General features: G+C 43.5%; 1 long non-coding RNA gene across 1 annotated transcript; it reads right to left on the bottom strand.

Annotated features, from left to right (window-relative positions):
• Positions 1-38: 38 nt before the first annotated feature.
• Positions 39-9,008, bottom strand: LOC136604807 (uncharacterized). Its single transcript, XR_010789900.1, has 3 exons — positions 8,724-9,008; positions 8,420-8,562; positions 39-1,052 (listed from the first exon to the last, which is right to left on the bottom strand). It is a non-coding gene; the product is annotated as an uncharacterized lncRNA (long non-coding RNA).
• Between the last annotated feature and the right edge of the window lie 1,371 nt (positions 9,009-10,379).

Genomic DNA, 10,379 nt, shown 5'->3' with positions numbered 1-10,379 from the left:
TCCCTCCATGTTATGTCAAGACACTTCTCCATGAGAACTCAATGAATTCTACTTTATTATCAACATTACCAACTCTTATACAGAAAGAAGAAGGCGGATTCAAGAGTTACTTGGTACAAAGATTAGTGTTACATAGGTGACAAAGCTTACTGGTCATAAAGCTTATTGACATCTACCAAATAGTCTCAGAGCTCTTAAGGCCCGTCTAGACATGGAAATCACTGCAGTCAGGATATTGTTATCGCATTAGACAACATTTCTGCTATCGCTCTGTGTCTTCTCTGTTAACATAGCTCAGCCTTATTTAATTTGTCTTCTGACTTCTTATTTTATAATCCTAGTTCCCGGCATTACAAAGCATATGTTTTAGTCTTCTGTTTAAGGGTCAATAGTCCAATACAAGGTAAGAAACATAGACTTATTGCATCCTGAAACTTAACCCTTTATATTCCATGACATTTCCCCCTTTTGTTTCTTATCTTGTCCCAGAACAACAGTAAACATTTGAGGTACTTCAGTCCATCCTAGTGATGTCTGCCAGCCTTTATCAATAACATTTCACTATTGTTCTGACCAATACAAGAATAATCATAGCCGGGTGAACATAAGAGCTGGGCATACATACCATTCTGTGCCATCATAGTGGGTATCACCTTCTCATCAGATTTTGCTAATATGCAGCGTATACAATATACTACACAACAACCTACTACTACAAAAGCAATTACTATAATAGTCAAAGTGGTAAGAAGAGACGTGATCCAAGCACTCCATTGTCCAAAAATGTCCTCCAACCATGATGTAAATGCATCATAAACACCAATAACAATAGATACACTTAGTAGTCCGTGCGAAGCTTTAGTCACTGATCCGTCCGGAGCCGTGTTGTTGGGGATGTAGGTGCAGCATGAATCCCCAATCATCTTGCAGACTCCTCCTTTCTCTGCTAGGAACATGTCCAGAGCAAGAAGGTTCTGGAAGGCCGTAGAAGATGTTGGTTCTAGTTGTTCCACTAATCCTTGTATGGCATCTCTGGGGTCGTTTACAAATCTCTGTTGATTATAATTTATATAATTAATCCAATCAATATTTTATTAATTGTGCACTGAGGACAAAAGACAGATTAGATTCCTCCTGTAATCTGGTTTCTGGCTTTAAACTCTTTTTGCGCTCCCCGGGGTACCCCTATTTCATCAATGTAAATGCCTGAATCAAAAAGATCCACCAGGGAGATTACATGGCAGTCCATGCAGAGATTGTCTATGTCCTGGTGGGGGTGTGATTGTGTGTCCTGTCCACCCAGCTGCGAACAACTGAAAGGGGAGGAGTACCTTTGTAGGTGCGCACTTACCTTTCCAAAATCTGGACAGGGTTGCAGGCATCCTACCATCACCACAAATCCACCAGACATCCTGCAATGGAGGTAACATATGTTCAGATTGAACCTGTAATAGCTGAGGGAAGTATAGGCCTAGACGAGGGGCCGAACCAAACAGAATCTCATAAGGACTGAGACCTGTCTGTCTGGTGGGCGTGTGTCTTATTGACAAGAGGGACAAGGAAAGACACTCAGGCCGAGGTCTATTCAATTCGGTCATTGCTTACAAAAGATTGTTCTTTCTGGTCCCATTCAGCCTCTCTACTCCCCCACTGCTTTGAGGATGGTAGGGTGTGTAGAATGCCTGTTCTATGCCTAACATCCCTGCTATCTCAGTAAAGTGAGTACCACGGTCATTCAATAGTTTCTGGGACACCAAACCTACAGACCACTTCAGAAAGAAGCTTTTTGGGGGGGCGTGGCCTGGATGGAGACCGGAGAAGTCGCAGATCTCTGAGCTCCGCGAGAATCGGCCCTTAAAGCAACTAAAAGCGACGGAGAAAGGAGATTTAAGCGAAGGGAACAACGCTAGCACTCACCAGCGATGGATACAAGGCGGAGGGTGAAGATGGGTCCGCAGCGTCTCACCAACTTCTTTACCGCTCAGCCGAGCGGAGGAGAGGAGACAGAGAGAGCGGGAACAGAGCGAGCAGCCGGCGAACAAGAGGAGGGGGGAATGGATGAAGCGGAGGAGCAGAGAAACGTCCCAAGGAAAGGTAAGGGACCTTCTCCCGCACCCCTATCCTCAAAGCCCCTGGCCACAGCGATAAGGAGAAGGCCTGCTCCAGGGAAAGAAAGAGAGGCACAAACAGGGGCACCCAAAATGGCGTCTGCTGCGAGGCTGCCAAGCAGAGCTCCCGCCATCCAACCAAAACAGATAAACTACACAGCAACAGAATCCTCAAACCAAAACCTTACCCAGGGATCCCAGAACCTGCAAACCCAAGAAAGGCAGGAAAACATAGAACCAGAAGAAAATAACCCTGCTGACCTTATTCTGAACATGAAGTGTTCAGAACAACCAGCATCTGAAATATTTATAAAAGGCATGATAATAGCACTGAGAGAGACCCTGCAAAATGACCTGTCTTCCATATCAGCCTCACTAAATTCATCAGTGACAGAATTAGGCAATAGAGTGGACCACCTCGAAGGCAAAATGGCGGAAATAGCGACGTCACACAACGATCTCATAGACGCGCATTATAGCGTAGCAGACGAACTGGAAGCACTAAAAAACAAAATGGAGGATTGTAGTAGACGAAATAATTTGAAAATAAGAGGGATCGAAGAAACAATTCCAAACTCAGAACTAAAAAAGTATATCCAACAATTTATTAAATGTCTACTACCTGACTCGACCGTGGAAGCAAGAACGATTGACGGCGCGTAGATTACCCCGACCTGAAGCCGTACCTAACCATCTTCCTAGAGATGTCATTGTAAGGATTCATTTCTTCCACATTAAAGAAATACTACTATACGAAACCAGAAAGAACACATCCTTACCAGCGCCATACAACCAAATAAAGCTTTTCACAGACCTCTGTCAAACGACGATTCAAACAAGAAAGAAATTCCGCGAAGTCACTCTAGCCCTTCGAGACAATAAGATTCTCTACAAATGGGGCTTCCCGCCCAAACTAATTATAAACAAAGATGGAAAAAACTACTTCATACAAAACCCAGAGGAAGGCCTCCAATTACTAAAAAAATGGAACATACACGCGGAAGGGGCTAACGCCCCGAGGCGCCTCGACCCAGAATGGAATGAAGCCCCTAACGGCTGAAATTAAACTCCACAACAAAAATTTAAATGAACCTCCGCTGTGTTCCTCTCCCCTCTGACTGGGAGTGAACACAAGAAGTGTCAAGAACCCTCCTTGATATCCTGGTTACGTGTTAAAAAGGGCCCGAACTCTCGTAACGGCTGGACATTTTTTTTCCCCCCAAACAATAAGTGATGTTCTCTCTGAAGGCGCCTGAAAGCCGAACGAGAGAAACTCTCACTTTGACTTTGTTTATTGTTATATTCCCCGCCTGGTTAGGGGACAAGTTTCCACCCTATAACCTTTCCCCACACCAAAGGCACAACACATCTAAGGCATCAAAGCCAAAACAAATGGAAAACAACAAAAAGAAACAGAAAACTCTTCCTTTGAAAAGAACAACTTGGAAAATCTGAGCTCTAAACTTAAAAAGCTTAAAGCAAAGCAGCCAAATACTCCGCTGCCATGAGTGTGAAGATTATGTCTTATAATGTAAAAGGTCTCAACTCTCCACACAAAAGGTCTTCTCTTTGGAAAGATGCACTAGCAGCAAAAACGGACATTATATGTCTACAAGAGACTCACTTTATAAAAGAAAAACTCCCAAAGTTTCCCAAGGTATACATGGCCTGCACAGAAAAGAAGAAGGCAGGGGTACTTATAGCGATCAAAGACTCTGTGGACTTCAAACTGATTGAATCAGCAACAGACGTGAACGGTAGATATGTAACATTGATCTGTGAACTGAATGGTCTCTTAGTAACGTTAGTTAATGTATATGTACCGAATAATGCTCAGATACGTTTCCTTAACAGGCTGATGAAGAAAATTAACAAAATCAGAAAGGGCCAGCTCTTATTATGCGGTGATTTCAACTTAATCCACGATAAAAGCATTGACACCAAGAATAAAAGAATGGCATCACCTATGTTAGCCCCTTGGAAATGTATGATTCATATAGATGCATCAACGCAAATGCAAAAGAATATACATTCTACTCCACAAGGCATAGAACTTTCACCAGGATCGATATGATCTTGGTGGACTTCTTCCTACTACCAAGGGTGAAAGACGCCTCAATCGGAATAACCTCCTGGTCGGATCACGCACCGGTTTTCCTAACCATGAGATTATCACACTCAGTAAGCACTCCAAAAATTTGGAGAAATAACTTGTTTTTGATGAAAACTGACCCGTATAAAAAACAAATATCTGAAGCCACTAAGGAATACTTTACATTTAATGACCTCCCCAACACGAACCCATTTGTATTATGGAACGCACATAAGTCGGTTATCAGAGGCATGTTGATTCAGCAAGGTTCACGCTATTAAAAAGAAAAAGCAAAAATTCTTGATAACCTACTCACACAACTAAAAAACTTAGAAATGGAAATCCCAAAAACACTGACAGATACGCTACACAAAAAGCTTCTCAACACTAGACAACACCTATGAGATCTCCTACTACTACAACACGAAAAACATCAGAACATACAAAACAACCTATTACACAGACAATAACAAATCTACCAGTTACATGGCACGCAGAGTTAGGCAAGCAAGAATTAAATCAAAAATCCCATATATAAAGGAGACAGGATCTGAGCATAAAATACACAACCCAAAAGACATAGCAGAGGTATTTAATACATTTTATGCCAAGCTCTATAACTTGAGAGATGACCTGACGGTGACCCAACCCAACGAAAACAGCATTAAGGAGTTCTTGGACAACATCAATCTCCCAACTATTAATAGAGAACACCTAGACTTACTAAACGCCCCAATAACAGAACAAGAGACTCTGAAGACAATTAACTCCTTAAAAAAAGACAAAGCGCCCGGGCCCGACGGGTACTCTAACGAGTATTATCAAACTTTTAAAATAGAACTAACTAAAAACCTTACTAAAATCTTCAATGAAGCAAAAAAAACAGAAAGCCTACCTGCAGAGATGCTCCAGGCCACAATTGTGGCAAGGACCCTTCATCCCCGACAAATTTCAGACCAATTTCACTACTAAATAGCGATATAAAAATTTACGCAAAAATCCTGGCCCAAAGACTATTAAATATCATCCCAGAATTGGTGCATAGTGACCAAGTGGGATTTACTCAGGGCCGACAGGCATCAGATGGAACCAGAAGAATAATGGACCTGATGGAAAAAATGACGGGGCTGCGAACGCCTTCTCTGCTCCTTACCTTGGATGCGGAGAAGGCGTTCGACAGGATCTATTGGGAATACGCTTTTTCAGTCCTGAGGAAATTTGGTTTCAAGGGAGAGATATTAGGAGCCATACAAGCGCTATATTCCGTCCCATCTGCAAGAGTCCTAATAAATGGAACACTCTCAAGCCCATTTCAAATAACCAATGGCACCCGCCAGGAATGCCCACTATCCCCTCTGTTGTTTGTTCTAACAATGGAACCGTTCGCAGAAAGAATAAGAACAGACCCAGACATAAAAGGAATCCCACTACCATTCCGCCAACATAAAATCGGCCTTTTTGCGGATGACGTTGCACTGCTTGTGACCAACCCACTACCCTCACTCAGAGCAATAATAGAAATCATCAATAAATTCGGACGGGTCTCATATTACAAAATCAATCCGCACAAGTCTCAACTATTAGGAGTCGGAGTACCTAAAACCCTTAAAGAAATAATTAAAAAAGAATTCCCCTTTTTCTTGGGAAGACAAACAAAACCCGTACTTGGGACTGAAGATAACTACCCCACTCAGGGACACTCCCCAAATAAACATAAACTCACTGCTCAAGTCGCTGCAATCTGATCTGGAGAAATTTGAAAAAACAGAACCGTCATGGTTGGGAAGGATAAGTCTTTACAAGATGATGGCATTACCAAAAGTCCTCTATATCTTCAGGACCATGACTTGCCCCTTACCCCAAAAAATGATTAAAAGCCTTCAAAAACAAATGATGGCATTAATATGGCAAAATAAAAAACCGAGGGTAGCAGCAGCAATATTATACTCCTCAAGAGAAAGAGGAGGAATGGGAGTCCCCAACCTCACAGCTTACCACAGAGCAACTATACTACAGCAACTGAGGCCATGGTGCCACCCTCAAAACAACACTAGCTGGCCAGAAATAGAGAAACACCTAGGAGGCGGTAGAAACCTCCGCACAATATTGTTGGCAAGCACAATAGACATAAAAATAAAAATCCCAAAATGCCTAGCAATCAGAACCTCAATTGAAACCTGGAGATATATTCTAAAAATCTCTAAGTCCCGCCAACCGAGAAGCCGAATACCCCTCCCTATTAACATATTAGAACTACTAATACCAAACCTATCACTCACCAACTGGAAAAGAAAAGGGACTGAACTAATATCAGACATTCAAGAAAACTCCAAACTAGTGCCTTTTGATAGACTATGTAAAGAGGGAAACTTAACTAGAGACCACCTCTGCCAATACAGACAAATCAAAAGCTTTCTGATGGACAATAAAATCCCCACACCAACAGTGCCCACATACCTATACAAATTTATTTTTTGCTCAGGAAACCCCAAAAACTAAATTAAAATTTTGGTATGAAGTATTTAATGGAGAAGCTAGGGGTGATCTAAACAAACAAATAAAAAAATACACATACTTAACTGGGAGAGAGACTTGAAAACATCTTACGATATGGAATATTGGGCCAAATCATGCAGAAGAGCCCATAAATGCACGGTTAGCTCAAGACTACTAGACGTCCACCAGAAAGTACTGACAAGATGGTACTATTCTCCTCTGAAACTAGCATCACTCTTTCCAAACACCTCAGAACTATGCTGGAGAGGATGCCGAAATGCTGGATCCCTATTGCACCTACTATGGGAATGCCCAAATGTACGTCCACTATGGAACTCGGTACGATCAATGATTAACCGACTATTAGGACTGAGAACCACGTTTGGACCGCAGACAGCCATACTGTTACTAGAACTAGAAAAAATTCCACCCCATAACAGGAAATTAACAGCACACATTCTCCTCAGCGTTAAACTACTGATCGTTAGAGAGTGAAAATCCACTAATATTCCCACTTTAAACAAACTCATTGATATGGTATCTGAGCATTGTTCATTTGAGAAACTGTATGCATCTAGACAAGACGGAATGGGTAACTACAAGGAAGCATGGCAACCCTGGCTGGACGGAATAACGAAAGGATTATTGTCACATCATTAACCAAACACAACTATGAACGCCAAGCCAAGAAGAACTTGGATAACAAGAAACAGACAATTTCAACGAAGGAAGCAAATGATTGGATTAGTGCCTCTCACCCACCCACATATCCTAACCCTCGTTACCCAAACCCCCCCCCCCCTCCCCCCATACCTACTCCCCATTTATGTTTGGAAAAGTAAAATAATAGTGTAACGACACGCTGAGACACTTTAGATGCACTAGTTATATGTATGTCATTGGAAATGTCAAAGTGGATACCTGTTAACACTTCAATAAAAACTTATTGGAAATAAAAGAAAGAAGCTTTTTGGCTGTATTTTTGGCCTTTAGTCGCAGAAACGGGGTAAGTCTCCAGCCAGAGAAGAGAGCAATACATACAAGGACGTATTGAAATGGTCCAGATTTGAGGAAGTTGTATGTAGTCGATCTGCAACCTCTGGAAGGGGTACAAGGGCCTAGCAGTGTGTTTAGAAGGGGTTTTCACAGTCCTACCTGGGTTGGACAATGCACAAGTCATACATCCCTGAGTATAAGAGGCAGCAACTACAGAGAAACCGGGCGCATACCAATACCTGGAAACAAGATCACACATTGCAGTTTTAGAGGCATGTTTTGAGGTCATGTGTTAGGGAGGCTAGCACTGGAAACAAGGCTCTTGGAAGACAAGGCTTCCCGTGAAGTGTCCACATGCCACTGGAATCTGAAGTGGCTCCTTTTGCTTACCAACCCGACACTTCATGGGAAGATGCTTGTTTCTGACAACACAAAAAAAGATGCTGTGAGACATTTAGCGATGGTTACATGTTGTCTTCTTCTTGGCAGGTGGCCACAACTGCTGGTGTGAGGGGCAGCAGGGCTGCTTCTTTGGTTGCTTGGTCTGCCAAGACATATCTAGAGTCTGTGTAAATGTTAGCTGTCTTGTGCCAGCATACAGGGGTGTGTAAGGGCCTGCAGTTCAGCTTGTTGGGCTGTGATGTGTGCAAGTAATGACTGTTGATGAAGGACAGGGGTCTGTGTGGTGACCACATAGTCAGTGTGAAATTGTCCATCTACAGCATACCTGGAGCCATCAACGAACAAGGTTAGATCGGGACTAAGTAGTGGAGTGTCCTTGATGGAATCAAACCCACAAGTTTCCATCTGCATGAGTTGGGTGCAGTCGTGAGGTTCTTCTTGAGTCGCTTGGTCAGTGTCATCCTGTTCCTGTAAAAGAGTAGCAGGATTCAAAGTCTGACAGCGGGTGATGGTAACGTTGGCAGGCATCAGGAGGGCACATTGAGTCTCAGGCAACGGGCTGCAGGCAAGTACTTGGGCTGAACCTGTGTTAGAATGGCAGAGATATCATGCGGTGCTAACAGTTGTACCTCATGATCCAGAACTAGGTCTGCTGACTTGTCCAACATCCTGGAGACTGCCGCTACTGCTCGTAGACAGGTAGGTGATCGTCGGACGACGGGGTCTAACCTACTGGAATAGTAGGCTACGGGTCGTTGGTGCCCCCCGTGCTGCTGCGTGTCCATTGTTCTCATTGCAGTAGAGCCTGAAGGGTTTGTCGTAGCTGGTTAAGTCCAGGACTGGGGCTGCCAAGATGCCTACTTCTGTAAGTTGGAAGGGTTCTTTCTTGAGAGAGTCATACAGCTGCGAAGCATTCACAGTCCATGATCTACAATAAGAAACAAGTCCCAGAAAGGTATGTCGTTTGGAGACAGAAGCCGGTACCTCAATGTCCATAACGGCAGATTTACGGTCCTGGGTGAGATGACGAGCTCCTGACGTGAGACAATGTCCAAGAAAAGTCACAGATGAACAACAGAACTGGAGCTTCTTCTTTGACGCCTTACATCCGTTCTTTATAAGGAAGTGAAGAGAGATTGAAGCTTCTACATGTAACTTTGGAGCACAGAGCAAAAATCATCAACGTATTGTAACAAAACAGCAGCCTATGATTCAGGATGCCAGCCTGCCAACACTTGGCCCATGAGCTCTGAGAACACGGAGGGAGATATCTGAGCTCCCTGCAGCGTCACAGCCCAGGTATATTGTTTGCCTATGTGTGTGAAAGCAAACAAATACCTACTGTCTTTATACAGAGGGATAGAGAAATACATGGCAATGGGACTCCTGGTTCCAACCTAACCTGAACTGGTGGTACTGCTAGTCTGCCTATATCCGCTGCTCCCTCACTCCAAAGGCGGGCTGGAACTTGTTGTAAGCATTGTTCCAGCTCCTCCTCTGACAACAAAGGTGTGCATACGGCTATAGGGGTTTCTGAAGACTGACAACATGCAGCTAGTATACAGATTTCTTTCTCTGCTAACTGACCCGTGATTTTACCCAACCCATCCTCCCTGAACTCTAAGAGGTGTGGATTTACTGCAGGAAATCGGCTCCTAATAGGTTGAGAGGAGTGGTTTCACCAACCAACAATCGAGTAGTCAGAGAATAATTGGTTGTGAACTTCACTTCCATTGGCTTAGACAAAGGAGTATCTTTTGGTGTTCCATCTACTCCTACACATAAAAGGCTTTGTTTACTGACATCACTCTCTTTGACATGTCTGCTGTGTATTACACTAGTGGCTGCTCCAGTGTCTACCAGAAAGGGGAGAGGACCTTCTAAACCTACAGTCGGAGACAATAGGTACTGGGTCCCTTCTGGATTTACTAACTTGCAAAGGACAGACGTCATCAATGAGTACAGACACCGGATTGCCTGTCTCCTAATGGTCAGAGGAGGATGGTCTGGGCTTGGACTGTCCATTCTGAGCCTTAGAAGGTGCCCTATATTGTCTACGCATGTGGCCCTGTTTGCCACATTTGTAGCAAGTGATAGGTTTACAAGTACCGTGGTACAGAAGCCTAGCTCCAAACTGCTGACAACTTAAAGAAAAGCCTGAGCCTCTAGAGTGCACCATTCAGGACGGGCCGCTTCTAGTTTGTCCTTCAGGGTCTTCATAAGACCTCCCACAAAGGCTTGCGTAAGACGTTGGGCATGTGCAGGGACATTAGGACTGTATCCCA

The sequence above is a fragment of the Eleutherodactylus coqui genome, unplaced genomic scaffold, assembly GCF_035609145.1.
Source record: "Eleutherodactylus coqui strain aEleCoq1 unplaced genomic scaffold, aEleCoq1.hap1 HAP1_SCAFFOLD_133, whole genome shotgun sequence".
Lineage (NCBI taxonomy): Eukaryota > Metazoa > Chordata > Amphibia > Anura > Eleutherodactylidae > Eleutherodactylus > Eleutherodactylus coqui.
Note: the sequence above shows the minus strand (reverse complement) of the source record. Positions and strands in the feature narration are given on the sequence as shown.